This window comes from Mastigoproctus giganteus, chromosome 4 (assembly GCF_048544385.1).
Source record: "Mastigoproctus giganteus isolate SK-2022 chromosome 4, ASM4854438v1, whole genome shotgun sequence".
NCBI lineage: Eukaryota > Metazoa > Arthropoda > Arachnida > Uropygi > Thelyphonidae > Mastigoproctus > Mastigoproctus giganteus.
Window position 1 is genome coordinate 176,497,965 of NC_143578.1, and position 24,233 is coordinate 176,522,197.

The window sequence follows — 24,233 nt, forward strand, 5'->3', positions numbered from 1 at the left end:
AAAAAAAAAAAAAAAAAAAAGAAACAAAAAAAACACTTAAAATCTTCGGGGAACTACGGGAAATTGTTGGAATGCAGTTACGATAATTGCGCCGCATTCCAAAAGTATTTAATATATGTGGTTTATCATCTGGACTAACCGTCTCGTACCTTCCTGAAGCTACCTTAAAAAGAAGTTACTGCTAGAATGCTGTCTTAGGAATTTTTGCTCACAGAAGGTCTTTCGTCCCCCTTTCGTTTCCCCCTCTTACAAGGCATGGCTTTCTAGATCTATTTTTCGACTTGTGTTGGTGAGCATCCCTTAGGCTGTGCGCACAGAACGGCAACAATAGGAGGAGAAGATACGCTTAGAAGGGCCCAGGCGCGCGTGACATTCGCGATATCTTCACAGACCGTTCTTCCTGTGGAAGCTACCAAGTAGGAATGAACCAGTCCGCTCACGACAATCAATAGCCAATTAGGGCCACAGCTGCGATTTCCCACGGAAACGCACGCGATTCAGCGTTAGCTCGAGTGCAAAGCCTTCGTGAAGAGGAGCCACCTCTCGAGTTTCGTTGAGTTTTTGTTGTTTCTTTTCGATTTCGTTCCAGTCATCAAAAAATGGATTGGACACACACACACACACACACACACACACACACACACACACACACACACACACACACACACACACACACACACTATGAATGGTGCAGTTTTATTAGACGCCTTTTTCTTTCTTTTGTTTCTTTTAAACTTCTCATCCCAGAAAAAAAGCGCGTTAATAAGCCTTACGTGGTGCTGGAGACTTCTTTAATGAAACGAAGGAAACGGATATGGGAAGGCCATCGGAAGATTTTTTCCCAGGTGCAGAAAAATAAGTGAGAACGTGCTTTGATGATGACCTTTTTCATCACCTGTTAGGCATTAATACGTCATCCTCAGTTTTCTGTACTCCACACTTTTTCATTACCAGTTATTTTTCGTTGGGTCCTTCCCGTTTTATCGATAACATAGATGGGTCACTTTGCTTGTACACATAGGTATCATAAAGGGCAGCAAAGATAGGCCGAGTTGTCACATTGAAAAATTACCTTCCGATCTTTGTAGTCTGACAATTATCCCTTTTCACTGGGTTGGTGATGATTGCTAATTCTCGATACCAATTATCCCCTCGCTTGCTACTTAACTAGTTCCGTTAGCGTTGTTTATTTTTATACACAACCACACGACGAAGCAGCTAAAGATTGGTTTGTTTTTCACTGCGTTCGATATTGTTATCGAAATATAATTCCTGAATAAACGTCTATTCATCTCTTCACATTCGTAAATTCATCTCTTCACAAAATCTAAAAATCCATAAATGATCTGTAAATAAAAATTCCAGAGCGCTTTTTTTTTATTGTTAAATATGTTTTCAAACAAAAACGAATATAATGGACAGCAAAGCATTTCCAGAATGTTGAAGGCCCCTGAGATTTCTTGTTCCAGTTGAACCTAATACTGGCCTTTTTTTAAATTTTGTATCAAACAAAATAATAAATACACAGGAAGTTTTGTCCGTTGAAATTTGTGTTTCATCAACATAATTTTCGTGGTATCAGACGAAAAATAAAATAAAAGGACATTGAATCCGCTCCCCTTTTCTAATTAAATGTAATGATTCCTAATTAAATCCTAAGAACCCACAATTGTTTTCGCCATCATCTGCTGTAATATTTCTGTCTGTAAACGAAGTAGTGGCACCAAGAAATAAATGTCTTTATGCCGTTTTGCTTTATTATTTTTGCTAAATTCAACGCCTGTGTTTTTTTGTGCATTTTGTATATTGCCTTAAAAATTAATATTCTTTGGGGGATTGGAGTTGTCAGGTGACTGGATTTCCTTTTATTTCTCGTTCAGTAAGAGCTAACGTTTAAGGAGAGAGAGAGAGAGAGAGATTAAAACAGTTATCGTACCACTTTCTTAAAGGAGTTTTTCATTTTATCTACTTCTAGGAGTATTAGCAACTAAGGCCATATTGCTCCGGGGATTTGGTGGTCACGGACTCGAACCCCGGTCTAATCAAGAAGCGTGTGCTAATTTTCGCGTACTGCAAATGCTTTAGTTGCACGTGCATGGGTTACATTCATCGCGGATGGTTGTAAGTTTTTCATCTTAACGATTAGCATTGACCATACAGTTTTCACCATCTCAACGTCATCAGTGTTGTTAAACTCTGAAGCTTGCTCCATCTCAACAATTAGACTTTATAGCATGTGTTTTAGTGGCATATATACAAGCACATAATATATACTGTATGAAAATTAAAATCGATCAAGTTGGTCTAACATCGTCAGCGCTATTAGACCCTAAAGCATGCTCCTTCTAAACATTTTCAGTATTTATAGATTTTAGAACTTGTGGTTCAATGACATATATAACAGCAAATTCCGTAGCCGAGTGGGCAGGAGCGGGAGTGCAGTAGCACACGCTCTTTGAGTGGACCGGGGTTCAAGCCCCTGACTGCTGAATACGGTCGATCTGCCAACCCGCACTGGACCAGCGTGGCAGATTATGGTCCATTTCCCTCAACATGAATTGTTGAGGAGGCTTCCATCCTGCAGTGGGTTGATAATGGCTGCACTTTACTTTTTTATAACAGCAAATTACATAAGCAAATCAGTCAGTCTAATTTGACAATGAATTTTTGTTTCATTAGGTTTGTTATTTCAAGCCACCTTTCCTTTAAATCTATCTATTTATAACTATTTGATTAGTATTTTCATTAGGAATTACAAATTATATCATCATATTACTTTTTTAAATACTGCAATTAAACTTATTATTTGATCCATTATACCATTACAATTTGATCCAAATAATTTCATTCCTGTTATTGAGATTAATATGACGAAAAAAAAAAAAAAAAAAAAGAAAGCAAGATAACGAGTCAGTTGGCGAGTAGAGATTAGCTCTGTCCTTTTGTGAATACACATGTCCTCTCCTGATTCCCGTTTTGTACTTCCAGTACTGTCTCTGATGTCTCAAGTCTTAAATAACAGAAAGGTCCTTTCAGTTCCAGTTGTCATTTATCTTTATGAAACATATTAACTAGAAGTTGGATATTTAAAAAAAAGAAAACTGCGAAACTACAAACGAACTATTACCTAGCCATGTAATTCTGACTTCATCAGCATTACTTGTTGAGAAATTATAAAAAAAAAAAAAAAAAAAAAAAAATTTAATCTTAACTCAATCCAAATATCCTGGTTATACTGTATCATATAACTAGTTTACTTGATTTAGGGGTTGCAAAACCATAGCTTATGGGGAGGAAAAAAACAATGTAACTTTAACCAATGACTGACTACAGTGTAAAAAAAATCATCGGCATTTTTATGACATAATTGTGACCTAACAGGAAATATATCGAACTTCTTGTTTTTATTTTGTTTTTTCACCAGAGCTACTGAAGCTATAGGTGTAAGTCTGTTGTGTCTATCAACTGCGTGTATTCTTGTGGTCGGTTTGTGCTTTGTTGGATAAAGTATTTCCTGGGGCAGAGGGGTGGAATCCTCTCCCAAGACCAAACATCTCGGCCACAGCGTGAAAAAAAAGCTATTAAAACTCCATCCGTCTTCGAACCCTACCCTTTTCTGCACGGTGTAGAAGGACGGCGACCCTAACCACTGTTCTACCCGAGTGGGTATATCTCAGCTTCATCGAAACTGGAATCGAACTGAAGCCTTTTATACGTTGTGTGCGTGAACCTCCGATAGAGAGAACAGCTGTGATATTCATTGTGTTACTCGTGAGGACCACCTGTGTCGAACTAATAACTTTGCCTAAACTATGGCCGACTTAATCCTCATAATGTGGAAACCATCGGCTATGCACACAATTCTCATACCACATCTTCGTTCGATTCCTTCCCCACTAATCTTCCCTTCTGTTTCTAATATCAATCAAAATGCAAGTGTTCGGATTTATCTTGTTATTGACGCAGCTAAATGGCACGCAACTCCCTCCAAACTTCATCGATGTCCGTCTCTTGACAGTTGTTAATCTGTTTTCCCATTTCCTTCCATTTCTTTTTGTTTTCTTTTCTTTCCAGTAACCCCACTTAAAAGTTAATTAATGGTTCAAACTTTTATTTCCCTCTCCTCCCCCCAAGAATTTCATTTCTTTTTTTAATGCTTCTCTCGATCTTCCATTTATTTAATTGTTATCCTTCAGTTGCTAAACGCACGTCTCACATATTTAAAGCATGTGCTTTGCTGATTTCCGTTGTGTCTTCCTTGTATCTTTGTAATGACAGTATGCTACCTGTTCATATCTAACTGTTACTCATTGCTATGTGTAAGACTCCGTTATGAGTGTAATAGGAGTTAACAAAGAAGGCCCAACTCTGAAAGCGACTTCTATGGTTATCTAATAATGATTTGCTTGCTTTTATTACTTTTATTTAATTCTTATGATTTTTTTTTGGAAGGCGAAATGCATATATACTGAATTAAGGACAGTATATCTTTAATTTTTATTTTTTTTTTTGTATTATTTCGATATTTTATTTCACTTCAACAGATTTAATCGATACAAGAATTTCAGACCCCCAAAGCGTTTAAACTTCTTGCTGTGTTAAATTCTTCCTATTTACAAAATGACGTCTTAATACTGTATGTTATCATATGCTCCATCCACTTATGTTTGTTCTATTTTATTTCTTGTACCATCGAGTCTGGAAAAACACGAGGCTTAACGGACAAATTAGTAAGGCTCACGTTTGCCCCAATAACAGCATCGACTATAGTGGAACACTTTCTGCTAGTTCCTTATAGCAGGAATTTAAGTCATTCCCTCTTCACTACAGTCACAAGTTCATGTGCAAAAAGGGGAATATTAGCTAATTTCTGGACTTAGCAATTTCCGGATTGACAAGGCGAATTTATTATACTTCGTTTCCCTCAAACCAGGTTTTTACACTAATCGCTATAAAAGATGGAACATTGTCGTGCTGGAACACGGAGAGCCATTTCCATAGAACTGCCAGAGTGTATGCACCCCGAATTGTCTAAGATGTCAGAGTATGGATGTCGGGACTTATGAGCAGGGGCTCCACCATGAAATTTCATGCCATGCAGTTGCTTAAAAACAGTGAATGCATTTACAGGAACTCCTGTAGACATCTGGACATCCAACATAATATTTTCGAAAGACATCCCTCAGTTCGTTTTCATGATTTTCTTCATGGTTCGTCGTTTTTGTCCTTTTTTTTTTTTCTTTCTTTCTTTCTTTTTTTTTTCGATCTGACCATTTTCACACATCCACAATGCTGCTGTTCTTTCTTTTAGTTACACCGGCTGCAGTAGACTGCGAAGTTCAAATATGAGATGTAGCTGTCTCACGCATTGACAAATTATTGGTGTGCCGTGCTGTAATTTAATAAGCGCGTTGCTACGACTCATTTTGCTTGCTTTTGTTTTGTGTATGTGTGTAAGCGCTAAAGCAACTACGGTTATGAGGCTGAGGCGTCAGTTTATCGTGTAATTGGGTGTATTTTTTCGGTCCGTTTGTTGCAGTTTCTGGAGGAAAGAACCATGTGACTCTCGCCGAAGATCGACTAACTCAGCCGGGTTGTGAAAAATTCTCATTAAAAAAAGTCCTCGCGTAATTTACGGGATTCGAACTCAGGCCTTTTCCTCTCGATGTGAGAAGATATTGACCATAACCTTTGTCCTAACCGTCGAGGGCTTGTTTTTGATATCTGTGCCATTGCCTACATGCCTTTAACCCTCTTCTTACTTTTTATACATCTGGTTCGCAGCTTTGGCTGCATTGTGCTGTCCGAATATTTTTATAGAGCACACTTACATGTCATATGACATGTAAGTATAAAATATTTAAATTTATCTATCCTGTATATAAAAATTATTTGAACCTAGTGGTATCTTTGTAAATTACATCACTTGATGAGACCACAGAATATTCCATTAAGTGTTCGTCCTCTTTGGAATATGTTATTTTAAACACCGTTTTCGTTGATTATAATTATTGTAGAAGTAGAGATGTTACTAATAAAAATGTTATCTTCTTTTACTGGTACAATATTAAACCAACTTCTCTCACAATTTTTTGTTTGTTTTTGAACAGTTATTGCTTTATGATAGGTTGTAAAATCTGCTCTGATAGCGTTGAAAAATCGATGAACTTATCCAAGAACTAAATAAAATGCTCATTCAAGAAATTTTACTGATCTTAGATTTAGTATTTATGCCCCGTGCGTAGGAAATTCTGTTTTGCTTTTTAACTTAGTTTCATTGGTGGTATTTGGGTTTTTGATTAATGTGTGGATTTATTGGTTCTGTTTTATCATGTTTGTCAAGTATATTATTTTAACTGTTATTTCTTGATAATTATGAAGCTATCCGATATATTTTCGTAAAAATTCATATGTAGTATCTTTTTATATGCAGCCTGCGACTTTTAGCGCCACGAATACTGTTAATCCCGTTTAGCATACTGCCACAGAAATTGCAAACCTCTATATTCCTTCAGTTGGTGTTCTTTCTTTAAAGTACCTTTATTTTTGGTATTACTCTGGAAGCAGACTGGTATACCATCATAGATTTTAACCAAAATGTGTTCCAATGATTTTTATCTTGGTGGTATCAATTTATTAGTAAAAAATAAATAAATAACGAAGAAAGCTTAGTTTTCATGCATGTACGCGCTGTGAATACTTTCTCCTGCCCCTCTCCAAATACATAGTAAGAGTTTCGGCTCATTGCTATGGGTAATTACTTCTCAGTTTGTTATCACTTGTTTACCATGTTAATCCTACAGGATGAATTGCAATAGATAAGGCACTGTTCTCCAAAAATAACCATCAAACTAAATGCACATTAAAAAAAACAACTGAACTGTATCTTGTACGCATGCAGTGCTGTGGATTAATAGTGAACGCAGTTGTTTAGAGATTCTGCTTTGCAATAAAAAATTGAAGGGACTTTAATTTATTATTGGCGCGTTGGCCATTTTGATCATGTGTGTAAGTTTAAATGATATGTGCGATATTTATCTTGTGTATTATGTATACAGTGTTTTTGGTTACTGACACTTTTTTTCGTGCTGTAAATATTAAAGAAAAAATGGGTTCGCCATGATAATTGTTTTTTTTTTTCCTTATAATTACACTGGCCAACATGAATTTCGCTTTCACTAATATATCAACTGTTTGCGGTCAATTTTTATGCTTAGATATCGAAAATAATTCTTCAAATTTCAGGTTACGTCTGTCTGCTATTTCCACAAATACAGGTTTTTGTTTACGTATATCTTATTGCAATTTAAGGAAGTAAATATGACGTTAATCTGTTGTATTACGTTTTTGCAAGTAATGCTAGCATGTAATCGTAGATGACAGTAATATTGGGGAGGGTTAACATGTTCAACCTTGTTTGAATACCCCCAACTTTTATTTCATTAATGAAAAAACAGTTGTAGTGTGAGTACGTGTACAATTTACGGCATATCTATTACACATTGTTGGTTTCTTTGTGTTTTGCTTAGCATTGTATAATTAAGACGTTTAAGCAGAAGCATCTTTAAGGAAGTATCTTAATCACCCTAATAATTTCTGTTACGTGTGTGGACCGTTGGCAAGAACACCTCAAAGGAAGAAAATGTATTACTAAACATGCATATCTTTGTACTTTAATCGCAAGATTCATCAGGACAAAACTTGGGCTCCACATATGTGCTCTGTTACTTGCACCACAAATCTGAGTGGTGTTTCGAGAACTGTGCATCCACATTAATGACATTAAAGAAAATCATCCTTGATTTTCTTTCATGCTTTCTGCATGAAAGAAAATCAAGGATGTCCAGAAAAGTAAGCACAGCATTATATATGCTAACATATCATGTGTGCAATAAGGCCTGTTCCACGTAATGAAGAACTGCGCCTACCAGATTCCTCAAAATCATAGGATAAAGGAAGCAGTGTTGAATATAGCGAGGATTCTTGTGTCGCCGACTTTACTGAACCGTCCACTTCAACAGATTTTCACTACTAACCAACCAGAAAATTAAACAAAAAGAGTTGTTTGACTTAGTTCGGAGAAAGCATAACTTCTTGGTTCTAAATTACAACAGTGGAAGCTACTTGAAGCAGGAATTTTAAAAAAATTACAGCGTATCGAAAACGTTGACAAAGTGTCAGATATTTCGGTATGGATGATGGTATGTGTTTCCATAAAGATGTTAGTTGTCTTTTTATCGGACTGGACATTGAACACAATCCTAATGAATGGCGTGCATTTTTGTACCTCAAAATTAAGTTTAAAAGTAGTTGTGCTAGACAATCGAAACGCATTCCCATCTGTTCCTCTACTTCATGCTGTTGGTTTTAAAGAAACATATGGAAGTATGACCAAAATCCTGAGTGAAACAAAACGTACTATGACTACTTAGAATGTCTGTGTGATATTAAGGATTGGATTACTCGCTGTTCCACAAAGAAGTTTCACAAAATACTGTTGTGAAAACTGTTTTTTTTTTTTTTTTCCAATGTTTGTGGGAAATCCATGCAAAATAAAAACGGAAATAAAATTTCTACATATTTTGCAGCAATGTGAGAAGAGGTAGGCATTTTTTATTTGGGATAAGTAATATAAAATGTGTTATAAAAACTAAAAAGGTTCTTGCACCTTTGCATATAAGGCTTGGATTGATGAAGAATTCCGTTAAGGTTGTGGATAAAGAATGATGTAAATTCTGCTACCCAAGGGACGTGTTACCCAATTTAACTGATGCAAAACTGAAAGAATGAATTTTCATTTAGCTTCCGATAAAGAAACTCCTCAAAGATGATGCATTTGAAACAAAGGTATAGGATGCTAAACTAGCAGCTTGTGATCGTTTTAAATAGTTGTGCATAGATTTCTTGGTAGAAGGAAAGAAGATAAATATGAATCTCTGGTGTCAACTTTACTGAAATGTTATAAAGATGTGGACTGCTAAATGTTTTCGAAAATTGATTATTTTCTCCATTCCCTTATCAGTTTTTCCCCTCATAATTTAGATGTAAGTGATGAGCAAGGGGAATACAACCATCATGATATATCCACCATGAAAAGTTGTATCAAGAGGTAAAGCAAAATGGGCTATAAGAAGTTCTCTCTGAGGCAGATATTTCGAAAAAAAATTAAATGTCTGCAGAACATTGTTTGCTTAAAGTATTTTGAAACGAATAAAGTCTTCTTTTTAAGATAGCATGTATTATGATATTTGAAATTGGTCGTTGATTAAGTTATTAAAATTTCATTATATCTTTGAATGGAGATATGATAGAAACATAATTTTTGTATTGCTCGAATGAGCGGATTCCTTTAGAATCTACAACTTTCCAGAGGTACGAAAATTTTTTTTTTTTTGTTAGCCAGCGTTATTTTCTTCCACTAATATAACATTGTGCTTCAATTTTGTCTCCGAATACATTGTTTTGTTACTTAAAAAATATAAGAGATTTAACTCATATCTTTTTATAGCTGAATTGCTCTTATATATTTTGAAATCTAAATTGTTTTATTACTGATCAGGATCTTAAGATGTTAACTTAATTATTTATTTTACGTTTTAATAAACTACGAAAATAATCATCTCTTGCAAAAAAGAAAGCTTAAAACAAATTAATAATTATAATTAAAACATGAAACGTAATTATTTTTTTAAAAATAAAATTTAAATTCGCCGATTTGCATTCATCATCAAGTTCTTCAAATTCCTTTTCGTTTAGCAGTTGATTATTGAAATTTAGCCTCATTTTGAAGTAATACCTGAAATAAAAGAAAGTTTATATAAATTACAGTCTGTAGTCACACTTGAAAAATTACTAAATAATAACTCAATGTATCTAAACCGACTTTGCTTTTGACAAAATCTTAAAAATGTCGTGAAAATTCCTGTCATATTTGAGAAATGGATAAGAGACACAGCACTGAAAGCATAAGAAAAAAAACGAGAAAAAAGTATAAGAAAACACTCTATTCTGAGCTTCCCCCGGTGCTGCTCTAAAAGTTAAAGGTTAATATATAAAATAAAAAAAAAATGAAAAACGATTAGCCTTTACTGAGGGATATTGGTATACGCAGTCCTTCCTTTTCGACATGATTTTCATTCCTTAGGTAAAATCATTGAAAGGTGAATTAGTTAATGTCATACAGGCTTACCCGTATTAAAGAAGTAATTTATATCTTCAAATTGTCCTTTAGGTAAGAGAGTTGAACATTTTAATTTTATTTAGTTTTCTTGTAATTGGGGGGATAGTAAGAAAAACTAGCTTTTCAAAATTCAAGAAAAGGAGAAATTTAGGGTTCTGGAATACCCCTTAGGATGCCTTAGAACTCGTTATCTGATGGACCACGCTCACTAGTTTAGCCATTTTGATAATTCCAGGCTAAAGAAGGAAGTTGAGAAATTAGTTATTCATTGTGCGAACTATATTTCTGACCGCTAAAATAATAGACAGGACAATGTTGTATTTTTACAACACTATTTTGTGTGTGTGTAGGTCAAAAGTTGGTAAGAGTAGTTACTTATCAAGCAGACTGAACAGCGGGGAGAATGGACCACTTTGTGTGGATAAACAGAAGGAGTTTCTAAAGACTTTACACGAATGATAGTGAGGTTAATTGAAAAAGTAAATATTGATTACAGAAAAATAAAATGAGTTAAAGTAGATTATGTTGTATCCAAATTCAGGTGCGAGGGTTGAATATTTAATTTAGTTACAAGAGGGTGGGGAGGCAAAGTAGAGGAATATATATATGCAATGAGAAATATTTAATTAATTTGTTGGCATGCAATAATAAATCAATATAATTAGACCTGATCAGTCCCAAAAACTAAATAAAATCGGCTAGTGTTTTTTTTTTATTTCGATATAGAAATTGGAACAAGATAAATATTTCAATATTAATCTTTGCATGCCAGTAAACTAAAATTAAATAGGCATATATCACGCGGTAAAATGTAAAGTGCTTTTTTATTAAATGTTCTTATTTAAATTTGAAGTTACCAGAATATTTCCGTATTTTTTTGTATTACTAGGATGCCTTAAAGGACTTGTGAGAAATTGCGAAAATCTAATAGTTCTAGCAAGCTGACTTGCCATACTCACATTTTCTCATATGTCAACTTATTTTTTTATTAACTTCTGATATTCATCTCATCAAGTCTCGGTATCAGTCTAATGCATATGTCTCCGTAACATAAGCATTGGCGATAAGAGTATTTAGATCTGTTTGTAATTACTATGCTGATATCGAGGCTTTCAGAGCCAGCAGCTATTATTTGGACGTGCATCTAAAAGAAGAAACTTAAGTTTTCCTAACCACAGTATTTCTGTCACCTTTCTCGAAATACATACAAAGCTTTATCGACACCGACAGCTGAGGAAGCTTTGGACGCATAGCTTACAAGCAATTTCTGTCTGGTGACATGCGTCGGTTCCCGCCCAGTCTTCCTGAGACGGATGCTGATGTTTAACTTTCAATTACGTTGCGTCACGCGAGTATTGGAGTAGACAGTGAACCAACGTTAATTTTTCCCGACGGGTGAAAAATGTGTCGATGAAAACTGGAGGACCTTGTCATTTGCAGTAATTTACGTCTTTGTAACTATTCTTTCTTCTTTATTTTTGAGAGTAATTGGCATTGTTACTTTGAGGTCATATGCAAGTCGTTGAGAAACTTCTTGATGCTGTAGTGAAAATCGTGCTGCCCTCTACGGAATTATGTGATAGAAAAAGTCAGGAATTCTGTTGTGAAAGATATCTGATGATTTATTTCTTATTTCAATTCCTGATAATTACATTCGGTGGATATACTGTATTGATCGTCTACTTCAAATGCGTATTCAGTTGACCATATTTAACTGGTCAGATATTTATTCTGACATGCAAGCATTACGCTTTTTGCTTTCTACTGCCAAATTTCTTCCGAATGAAATTTATGCTACTGCATTTGAATATAATATAACAGCTTTAAAATAATCCATAATCCAATTAATTTCGTAGTTATTTTCTGTCCTTCACAGGTTCTATCGAAGTACTATGTCACTAAGTCATTTCTAAGTCAATAACTTATAAAATATAACTCAATAGCAAAGCTTAATTTAGTTATTTATTACTGAATTCTCTCTGATCGTCTGTATCTTAGACGCATTCAATCCTCTCTCTCCTTTTGGGTTTAATGGTACATCTAATGATCTTTTATTCGTCTCTTCTTTCATTACCGTTAGTAATCAATCCACTGCTATGTGAACAATATAGATTTTCCTTTTTTCCAATCTAAACATTAGTAAGAATGTATTGATCCAAGGTATTATTAACAGTAATGTGTTCACGAACTTTTCATTTCTCATTCCAAGCGTCTTCTCCTTGATGGTTGCAGTGAGCTGAGCATTATTTCTCCAGCTTTATCAACCAAATGTAATTCCAAATAAATTGATCGTGCCCAATGATTAAATAAACGTTAGAGAACTGTCCCCAATGTTTGAAAGTAATTTATCATATAATTCCCTTTTTTAAATGTATTTCTCACTAACTGTTATTTTAGGCGCGTTCACATATATTTAGGGCGCTTATTTCTTTCAGGATGTCCGTTTTTTCGTCCTTCTATATAGCAGTTTTCAGAAAACGGGTTTTCACGAAATTTTATATTTACAGAATCGAAAATCTTTTAGCGACTTTACATCAGAATTTTTTCTCCAAATTTTGTTGAATTCAAGGACTCTGCATAGAGACATTTTATCTGATTCCCCATATCTTTATTTTGAGTAATGAAATACCAAGGCAACTCGTTGCGAAAGTGTAATTGTTGTGACTAGTATAATTATAGATACTCTTCACTTCCAAAAAGAAATGTTTCACGTTGAAGGACTAATTGTTTTGGAAAAAGTACAATTACCTGAGGTAATCAAGACCAATTACCTGAAGTTCAAGTTTAGCTTTTCTGAATGCAACTTGCAAACTAACCCTCTGTTAATATACACCCTCAAAACTTGGGCGACTTAAACTACTGAAGATTACTCCTTCCCGTTACGATAACTGTTGCAGCTTCTGTACAGATTGGGCCTCCTATAATAGTATTTTTAAATATATATCCAGCTATATTCAAGGGAATTTTATTAACTTTCATAACGCATCTAATTATTTTTATGTACCATCCTAAATAGTTATTTATAATGGCACTTTTATATCATTTTCAGTATCTTTATTTGTTTTTATAAATAATTAATTTAGCGATATTAGAAAAAAAATATAAGCGTGGCTAAACTCTCTAAGAGAGTGCATATATTGTTTAACATATGAGAGGTCAATTGGAAGTACAGTAATATATGCATTTGAGATGACCGTAGTTTGAGCCAACGTCACTGCTAAATACTATAATGTTCTTGTATTTTCAATCTTGTAAACTCCCCTAATCCTATGTGTTCGTTCCGGAGTGTAAACAGAAAATTATTTATTTCATTTGTTTTGTTACATGAGGAATATGACTTACGTCTGTTTTTTTAACGATCCCCAATAGAGATCTTGCCTAGAAATAGTGTCATTGAAGATAAACATAGGGCAGAAGAATCCTTTTTGTGAGATATAAGACAGGACTGAGTTTTAGAACGATTGAAATCAACTAAGTTATCTTCGTCCCACTGAAGAATTACCTGGAGATCGGCATTTAAGGAACTGCTAGTGTATATTCGAAAAGTTGAAAGTGTTTGTGCAGGGCAAGGTTTCTCAAACTGGAAGGTGGAATGAAATGTGTTATCATCAGCAAAACTATGGATGGGATTCCCGGTCAATGGAAGAAGGTCAATAATATACAAGAGGAAAAGAATGGGAGGAAGAATTGAACCTTGGGGAACTAGCATTAGTGGTGAAATTAGAAGACAGAGAATCATCTGCCATAACCATAGCGAGCGGTCAGAGAGAAAACAGGATACCCAAATACAAAATACAGTTGGTAAACCATAAGATGGGAGCTTATTTAGAAGTCCTTTATGCAAAATACTATCAAAAATCTTTGAAATGTCAAGAGCAACTGTTTGAGTTTCGCCAAACTCAGGAGTTGGTGATTAGTTGATTTCTTCATTACTTTAGAAACATTAGGAGTAAGTGCAATGGGACGATAATTGGGTGAGACAGATTTGTCACTCTTTTTTAGGAATTGGCTGGATATGAGCAAATTTCCAAGCAGAAGGGAAAACACATTTGGACTATGAATGTGAAAAAAGGCGATACAAAACAGGAGTAACTTTAGGAGCACAAGTTTTAAGAACAAGTGGAAAAATACCATCAGAAATACTAACAGCTTTATTGCTTAACACACGCACATACAGACAAGAAAGTAAATTTATATAGATATCGGTACTCCATTTATTATTAAAATTAATAATGTTTACTAAATTTAATAGGTCCATAAATGAAATTAGTAAAAATCACAAAGATTATTGAATGTCATTGACGCCTTATATTTAATAAATTCTTAAAATATATAAACAATAGCACATATGAAAAATAAACAAAAGTGAATGAAACTTAATAAATTTTTCCACATAATTAATGATTAATTTGGTATTCATCACTTAAGAACATCACTAGTGTTGGTCATAAGTAATGCACCACTTTGGCTTTTCCCATCGAAAATCTGTGGTGTGGAGTTATCAAAATGTAAGTTACATTCGAAAACTGAGTTTAATGAATCAATTAGTAGTAGCAGTAGTGGCAAATTATGCAAGAAAGTAGGCTTATGTAGCATAAGCCAACAAAAAAAAAAAACACTACACACATCCATATCCTCCAAGAATTTGTCTAGTTCTTGAATTTATTCAATCCATTCACTTCAACAACAACAGATGGAAGCCTGTTCCAACAATCAACCATTCGCTGGCTGAAGGAAAAATTTGGCTCATCCATATCCTCCAAGAATTTGTTCAACCCATTCACTTCAGCAACAACGGATGGAAGCCTGTTCCAACAATCAACCATTCGCTGGCTGAAGGAAAACTTTGGCACATCTATCCTGCAAACATCCTTCCACAACTTGAATTTATGTCCACTCGTGTGTGAAGTCTCAGCAAGTGGAAGAATTCCATTAACATTCAGCTTACTCAATCCATTCAAGGCTTTAAACACCTCAATCAGGTTTTTCCACAGGTGCCTGGTCTCAAGACGCTGCAATTTGCAGAACTGAAGCCTTTCTAGATAAACTCACCCTTTTGTTCCTTTCACCAATCTGGTTGCCCTTCTCTGCGCCCATTCCCGCAGTTCTACATCCTTCCTGATGTGGCCTCACCATGGCCTTGTACAAAGGGATAATCATTGCCTTATATCCATTCTAGCAAATTGTTAAAGTTTGACATCATATTATATCCATCAATGATGTTTATAATGAATTGGTGAAATGATTTATAGCAATCCAACTCGTCATCAAACAAGGTAGTCATTATGCAAGATGGCCATCAAACACAAAGGCTGTGCAATTACATATTTGATAACATGAGTACGAAATTGATCATTGAGTATGTGGCAAAATTAAGTGTGATTCAATGTTTATTTTTAATGTATATTTTATATTTTGAAGAGTTTATTAAATATCTTTTCGATTAATGATATCCTTGTGAATTTCATTTATGTAAATTTAATAAATATTATTAATTCCAATAATATGTGGTGTATTGAAATATATATGAATTGAACTTTATAATGATATATAACATTACGAGTATTTATTTTTTCTGACGAAAAAATATATAACAGTAAATCTTTTTAAGGTGATGCATTATTATGAACATGACTGTACTCTGTAAATGAGGAACACTCTACTAAAAGGTAAATACTGTATAATGCTACTTACTTGTACTGTGATCACCCCCTCCACCGATCAGTGCTGTTTCGCAGCTTTTTAGTATGAGGTCGGGCACGCATTATGGCAACACCTGAAAATCCTAGTTGACGACTTCATTACAAATTATGAAACCTTTGAAATGTTTCATATGTTCTACGTTTTCAAAAATGAGATAGCATATCTGTAAATTACATCTACACTACGTTACCAAAATAATGTAGGCAAGTGGACTTACTTCCCATTGAGCAGTAATTCATTCATTAACAGGAATAGGTTTTAAAATGTGCAGGCTATGTCAAAGATATGGCAAAAAAAAAAAACAGAATGAGTCGTGGCAAGGCGCTTACAGAGCTTTAAAATGGCTTAGCCGTTGGATGCCATATCAGAAATTTGTTGCCATGTACGATAGATACACATTGAGTCTCTCAAAGTCAACATAGCTGATTTGGTGAAAAGACAGAAGGCGAGGGGGAGCGCATATATTGTCCTTAGTGGTGCAAACAGTCAGCTAGGTCAAAAAAATCAACGGATTTGAATCACCAATTCTTATTTAAAGTGATGAAAACAGACAGGAACGACTCTGAAAAACCTTACATTGAATATATAGATATCCACAGAAGTTCTCGTAGGCGCGTTCACGGTCCTTAGATAACTGCAACGCTTGGATGATTTTTCATGGCACAGTTACTGCTTATAAGCTCCGACATGACACCAACAAACGCCACATGTCGTTTGTAGTGATGCCTAGCCTATCCTTCTTGGACCATGAAACATTGTACATGAGTTCTATGGAGAAACGATTGGCGTTACAGTCTTCAGATCACACTTCGAATATGAACATGAAGAATGCTTCTGGAACTCGTCCAGAAGCACTCGTCCACAGTGTATTGTTCTCACAGGGAAGTTCTCAGAAAGGAGAGCATGGGACTGCTTTTTGAGGTCTAGACTCAGATCGCTTATTGTCACACTAAAATCTATCAATAACAAGTCTTACGCTGACATCTTAGAATTTGGAATGCCTGCACGCTGGCAGTTCTATAGAAATTGCTTTCCATGTTTCAAGCACTATAATGGTCCATTCTTTTGATCCATTATGGCGATCAAAACCCTGGGGGGGGGGCTCACATCTGGTAAGTATGGGCTTGGCACACCCAGGGTCCTGAGCTGGATATCATCATTCTTCTCTTTCTTGGTGATTCTCTTCTACTTTTCTCTCTCTGGGTAATTCAGAATTTTTTTTTTTTTTGCCTAATGCAGCATAAGTCTCAGGCTTCCTTGCACCATTTAGCTAATAATAATAATAATAATAAAAACCTGCCCATCTTGCCGGTTCGGGATCCACAACTGAATCCAATGGAACCATTTTTAAGAACTGGGACACTGGATAACGGTGAAGCCAGTGTTTTCTTACACTACAGCTGAACTGGAGATTTCACTGAAGGCGGAATGGAAAAAGATTCCTGCTGCCTTTTACAACTAATTGGTTTAAATTGTTCCACGACGGACTGGATGTCACTGGGAGAAAAATTGGCCTAAATTTTTAATAATTTGTTCATTAAAACATGTGTCTCCAAACCTCATATTGTAAAATCGTGGTTCAGAGAAATCTAGTTATTACTCGCCTGGCCGGCGAGTGAATCCGACCGAACAGTTTTGGGACGAACTGGAATGCAGATCACAGCACGGCCAATGTACCCCTCTTATACAGCTGAATTGTTGACAAAAAGAGCAGAATTGACAAATTCTGTTGCCCGCTGCAAATGGTCGCAAGTTTCCATGACGGATCCGTGATGTTACTGGGGTCAGAATTGGACCTACACCTTATATAGCTTTCTTTGGGGCCTGCACCTTATGAATTTGTTTGCTAAAACACCAAATTGTTTGTTTGTTATTCCCCACCAAAAATGTTTCTTACCAAACATTTTTGGTGGGGTATAATATACATTTCAGTATTCCAAAATCCTGATACTACGCTATATAAATTTATTTTTTCAATATAACACTTTTGAAGCACTCTGCATATGGATGTTTTCTCCTTGAAAGCCGGGACACCGACCCTGAACACACGCGTCTACAGGAAACCGCTGCTTATAAGCTGCATAAATCCCCAAGTTTAAGAATGTGCCTTCTGGAAGAATATTCACCTCTACCAACAATTTAAAATGATTTATATAAAAATTTACTACTTACAAATGGCTTCATGAACGAAATCACAGATATAGAAACTGAAGAATACTCTGTTTGCTAGACTGCGATGATAAACGAGGCAACACGAGGATATCGCTAATGATCCCCATACTAGCATTCTGCGCGTACGCAGTATCATCTTCGTCTCTATTCATTGCGACATGCGTGCTCGTAGGGTGCAGCGTGGTTTACCAGTGAGAGATCTCAGTGAAATTTGAGTCGTCCTTTCAGGTGCTAGAACGGATGACTCAAATTCTCGTTATGCAGAGCGCATTAGCATCAAAGGCAATATTGAGCTGTATGTATATTATGTTAGCATAGGTGTATGTTTACGGACTGATGTGCATGTTGTACGCACTTAAAAACCAGGAATAACTTCCGGAGGAAAACCTTATTCTCTCCACCTGATAATTAGCAGTTGAAGAGGCTTTTAAGAATTCCTGCAGTATCCGAATGAATTAGAACTCAAACATCTCCAAATTTGTGGCAAAAAGTAAAACCACTATACTGTTACTCAGGACGAGATTGATACGCTAGAGAAGTTAATCGCAGATATGCCATTACGAACGAACGAGAACTTGGCAACGAGTTAGATGTTATTAAAATATAAAGTGAAGTAAATTGAAGGTAATAAAAAATAAAGTCTGTACAAACTTCTAATATGCAAATGCCACTATTAATACAATCTATACCGAATAATTTGGCGTGCAAGTCTCAGCTTTCTGGTGGGACCGAACTCCACTATCCCTAAGGTAAAACCCGCCACTGAATATAGATTAAATAACAAAATAAAACGTAGTGCACATACATCAATTATAACAGTGAAGTAACTAAATGAACTTATAGGTGTAACATTATTCACTGATATGGTTATACTGAAATAACGAAACAAACAAAAAAATATACGTATATATAAAAAATTAAGATACATTTACCCTTCGTTATGTGCGGTAATAATTGCAATACGAATTTCTCTCTCAAATAATTGTAAGTGCATCTTAAAATTTAATACCTGCGTTTTAACATGACAAAATGTAAAATAATTAAAATAATAATTGACATATAAACAGTATATATACGCCCTTACGAAAGAAAAATATTGTATGGCGATTAGACAATAGTGGAATTTTAATATAACATAATGTTGAAATGTAGTTATATAGGAAATAATGCAACAGTAATGAACAAAATCCTTTAACACTGCTCCTTATAGCTCAATATTAGTTTAGAAACAATTAGCAATAGGAATACAGCAATAAGAAACAGTCAGATGAAGTCGGATTTTATACCTTTACTACACTGTTCAATGTACCAGCCAATTTCATGATTGAATTGGCATCCTTAATCTTTCGATAATTTCGGGTAACAGTTCCCTTCACTTTAACTATATTTTTACTGATCACCACTTCAGTAATTACGTGTGTTAAAGACTCTGTAACTACCGGCTTCAATAGACGATAAACGTCAATCAAAAATAACTACCATGGTCAAGTGGTGATATCATAAAGCTCAAGAGATGACAAACTCCAAAGTGACAACAGCAATAAACACTGAAACATCGGTATCCACACTAATATCGAGTTGTGATAGCCACGAAATGAGAGCACTGAAATGGCTTCAAGAGTCTCTTGACGATGAGCACAACGTTAAAGTTGCAATAACCTGTGCCTAATGTTATTGTAAATCCTTGAGATCTCGACGTTCTTAACGATGTTACTGTGTACAGTGCAGAATAATCCGGTTGTCGTTTATATGTTTATATACTTTAACATGCATACATAAGCAAAAATATTTTTATTACAAAAATATTTTCATGAGATATGAATTATTATTATTATTAAAAGTTTCCTTCTCAATTTTAATGGCGAGAAGTAGCCTGTGTGGTGTGCCCTAGACGAGCAACGTGATGGAGCATCACTCCATGGAGGTCATCATCCTTTGATTAATCCTGAAGCAGGTGTGGGTTCCCTGCAGGATTGCCGTCACAGGATCCGTGAAGAAGGTCTCACCATCGGTTCTTGATTTTACAGACTGTGTCCAATATAAGGTGCCGGTCTTTTATGAGATTGTTGCAAGAACTTAGCTCCTTCTTGACAAGACTTGCCTCGGCTACTTTCCGTATGGTAGGTGATGAAGATGTTTCAAGTCCCAGTAGCCCGTTCCGTTTAAAAATTGGAATTAACCATTGCATGGAAGGGACGCCAAGTCCTCCATTCACCACATCAGCATGAATATAAGCCGACAGCACATCTTTGAGCAGGCGTATCCAAGGCCAGATGGCCGTCCTGACTTGAATGTCAAGCTTGTTCAGTTGCCCAGCTGTAATTCGCCCCAGCATTAATTTGTGGTAGAGTCTCGATAAAACGAAGACTCTAAGAATAAACAGCCGCTGTTGTAGTTTCAGGGGACTTCCATGAGTTTAGTTAGTGAGGAACTCAGTTTGCATCCCACACTAGTTCTACCTCCGGGTGAGAAATCCACCCCCAGATACCTCCACATGTTCTCCACTGAAACAGATGGAAGTTCAGTTCTGCTTAATAGAAATTTAACGTCTTGAACAGTGATTTTCTTTTCTCGGCCCGACGGGACGAGGGACATCGTCCAGGATTGATAGAAGTTAATTGCCAGGCCTCACTTCTTGAAATAGTTAAAGGCCTGGTCAAGTATCCTCTGTAGGCCACCTTTGGTGGACCCTATTAGAATCAAGTCATCGGCGAAGGCTATTGCGTTAATTTTCTGCTCCTGCAGGGTAAAGCCAATATGGGTAGGGAGTTCTTTTAAGAGCAAGTCCACTACCAGGTTAAATAGTAAGGGAGACAGTGGGTCCCCTTGCCGCACGCCTCTAGTATGTCTGATGAGGGACGTGAAGATCTGCGACTCTTAGGCTTGTCGAACAATTCTCCTGCAGGGAGATAATGTAATTTATGAAGGAAATAGGAAAGCCTTTCCTTTGCAATGCCTCTATCACGACTCGGTAAGATACTTGGTCGAACCCTTTCTGAATATCAATCGATGCCAAGTATAATGGTCGTAAATCCTGTCTGGCGTTGTGCATGATGGTAGAGAGAAGATAAACATTCTCGGCACAGCCATCGGCGGGAATGAAGGCTCGCTGACGATGTTCAAAGCGAATCATCTTCAAAACCCTCTTGTGTACAGTGCAGAGCCTAGCCGTCACCGGTTGTCGTTTATATACTTTAACACGCATACATAAGCAAAATATTTTTATTACAAAAATGCTTTCATGAGATATGAACATAAACAGTGGGGAAATTACCACTGCAAGAGGCTCGACGAGCCGAGGGCGTGATAGCCAGTTTAATATTGTTGTTATAGCTCATCTGGGGGCCGTTCGGTAATCCGGCGTAAGGGAGGGGACAGAATTCATAGTTTTGCCACTGAACATATATGTATTGTACAAAAATAATACATGCGTGTTATTAACTTGCTAAACGTTTTCTGCTCTACTGCGAGAATTCAGTAGTAGGGAGACTTGGCTGCATTATCCAAATTGAAGTTCTGCGTTCATGGGTAAGCACCATGTTTTACGGCTCCGAAGTGGGCGCAACTCACTTGTAAATTGTACCATGGATACGATACTACTGATGCGAGGACAGCTGTTTTGATAAGCAGGAAAATGACAGTAAACACACCACGGAATACAAGGAAGCCTGTACATTCATGACCTAAGTTGGGCCGCCTTTTGTCATGACTCCGCGAATCTTGGTATCCTGGAACAGATGGTAGGACATCCCGGAGATCGGCAACGGAGCGAGGCACTGGTGTGGATTGGGGGATTTGGCGACTAGAGGATCACACGATATGCTTGGACATGTTCCTCGAACCAATCCTGCGTAGTGCGGGCCCTGTGACATGGAACACTGTCTTGTTGAAAGAGTCCAATGCCATCTGGATACACGGTCACCATGTATGGCAAAACTTGGTCGGAAACAATGCTGAGGTAGGATCTGACGGTGAGGGTGTGTTCAGTGGGAACGACAGTACCCAGTGATGTCCATGAAATCATCTTCCAAGTCATGACCACCGCCGTCGGCCTTTTTTCGTCCAACCATGCAGTCTGGTTGCAGTTATTCACCTGCTCGCCGTCGAATACGCACCTGTCCATCGACCTGTTGGAGCTGGAATCTGGAATCTTGATTCATCAAACCAAACGATTTTTTTTCCAGTCATCCAATATCCAGGAACTGTGCTCCTCCTGGAGACTGGAGACAGAGGTGTCAAAGACGGTCGGTCAACATGAGCACATGATCAGATCGTCTACTCCATAGGCCTCTCCGCAAGAGTCTGCACTGGATGGAGTGCCCCGAAACGTTTCCCTGTGCACCCTGGTTGTGGTTTGCCGTTAATCAAGGGATCGTGAGCCATCTGTTGTCCCGGACAACACGTGCCAACTGCCGTTCACGTTGACTCTGAACCAGTGGTGATCTCTCCGTTCCGGAACGTCGGGTAGTTGTGTGTGCCTCTTCGGACCATTCCGCCATACCTTCACTATGGCAGCTCATGAACAGCAGACAATGCCTGCGGTTTCTGAGATGCTGGCCCCTGATTTCCGATCGCTGGCCCCTGACTTCAAATCATTCCCCCTTTCAATCTACTTCACATCCCAAAACACCTACTTAGGGCGCCCTATCCCTAAAACAGTAATAATAAACTATATTATTTATTTCACATAGTATATGAGTGGTATTAATTATAGTAATAATCCTAATAAAAAACAACCACGTAATGTCCTTCCCTAACTATATTATTTTTGAGTTGCTATTCCCAAATGTAATATCTTGCATTTTCCTGAAACTAAAATAGATCCACAATCTTGCCAGTATCGAGCGAAGTTTTTGTTTTCAGGATAAGAAATTGATACAATATAGGTAGAAAGCTTCAATTTATTTAATGTTATTGCGTCCTTAAATTTTATGTATAATACACTTGTATATCGATGAAAGAATTAATTATTGTGGCTTATTTAATTTCATCTCTGTCACTTAGAGGTGTAAAAGCTAGAAATAGATGAATAGCTAAAGTAAATAAAATACAGTCAAGTGATAACACAACAGTAGCGCAACCATTTCAACCACTTCTGCTGCAATTTTTTATTATTATTTTTCCCCTGAGAATAATCATTCGTGAAGTGATGCCGTATAAAAGAATCAAATAAGAATTTTAAGTATTTAAGTGTAGTTGTTGCAGACCCCAGGGTTTCCCCCATTAGTCGCTTTTACACTTCTTGTGGTATGGCTTCAGCCAAATCCGGTCATGTGCGTATTTTGTGCTCTGTTCTGATGTTATGTTGTATGACCTGGCAGCTTACCGAAAGTCTCATCATGGTATCAGGATCAGCAAATAAAGAAAGCTCGTCAGGACCATTCCTGTCTTCTTTGAGGAAAGAGTCCAAAGATCATGGACCAAATTTAAAACTTAGCTTCCACATTTCTGACCATCCCCGAAGTCTGTCTGAGTCGTCCTAAAGAAGCGCTGCTTGGGGCTGATTTTATTAACTACACCATCGATCTTGACATCGTCTGCAAATTTTAACATCACGCCCTGTAACCCTTCGTCAATGTCATTTAAGAGTACCAGAAATTAATAAATTAAATTTGAGAAGGCCACTTGGATTTAAAAAAAAGCACTAGGCTTAGTATTCGGTTACCAAATTATTATTATTTATTTGTACTGGTAATTTTTGAGTGCTTCTGAAGAGTATGATGAGAACAGTTGTTAGTTCTGTGGATTTAGTTACGAATCCGAACAATCAATCAAAACGGGGAACTTTTTAATGCCAACTTTGTACTGTTTGGTAATGTCTAGGTAGGCAAAGAAGAGCCACAAAACCTTTAAGTGTGGAAAATGTTTGTGATTGCGTGCGTTCAGAATAGATGTCTTTATTTGCTGCTAACGGTATCTGTGATCTAAATTATATTCTATATTTAATGGTTTTTCTGGTCTCTCTTAAATTTGGAGAGTTGAGATAAATGGATTGATCTGCAACTTTCTCAGTTTTATTTTACTTTTACATACAAATTATTGTTATACGTTCTCTGTACTAATAATTAATTATAAGCATAAATAATTTGTTACAAAAATAGAATAAAGATTATTGTTTTAACTTTTCAATAAATGTAAGTTTAGATTGCATCTCAGTGCTTACACGATCCTAAATTGT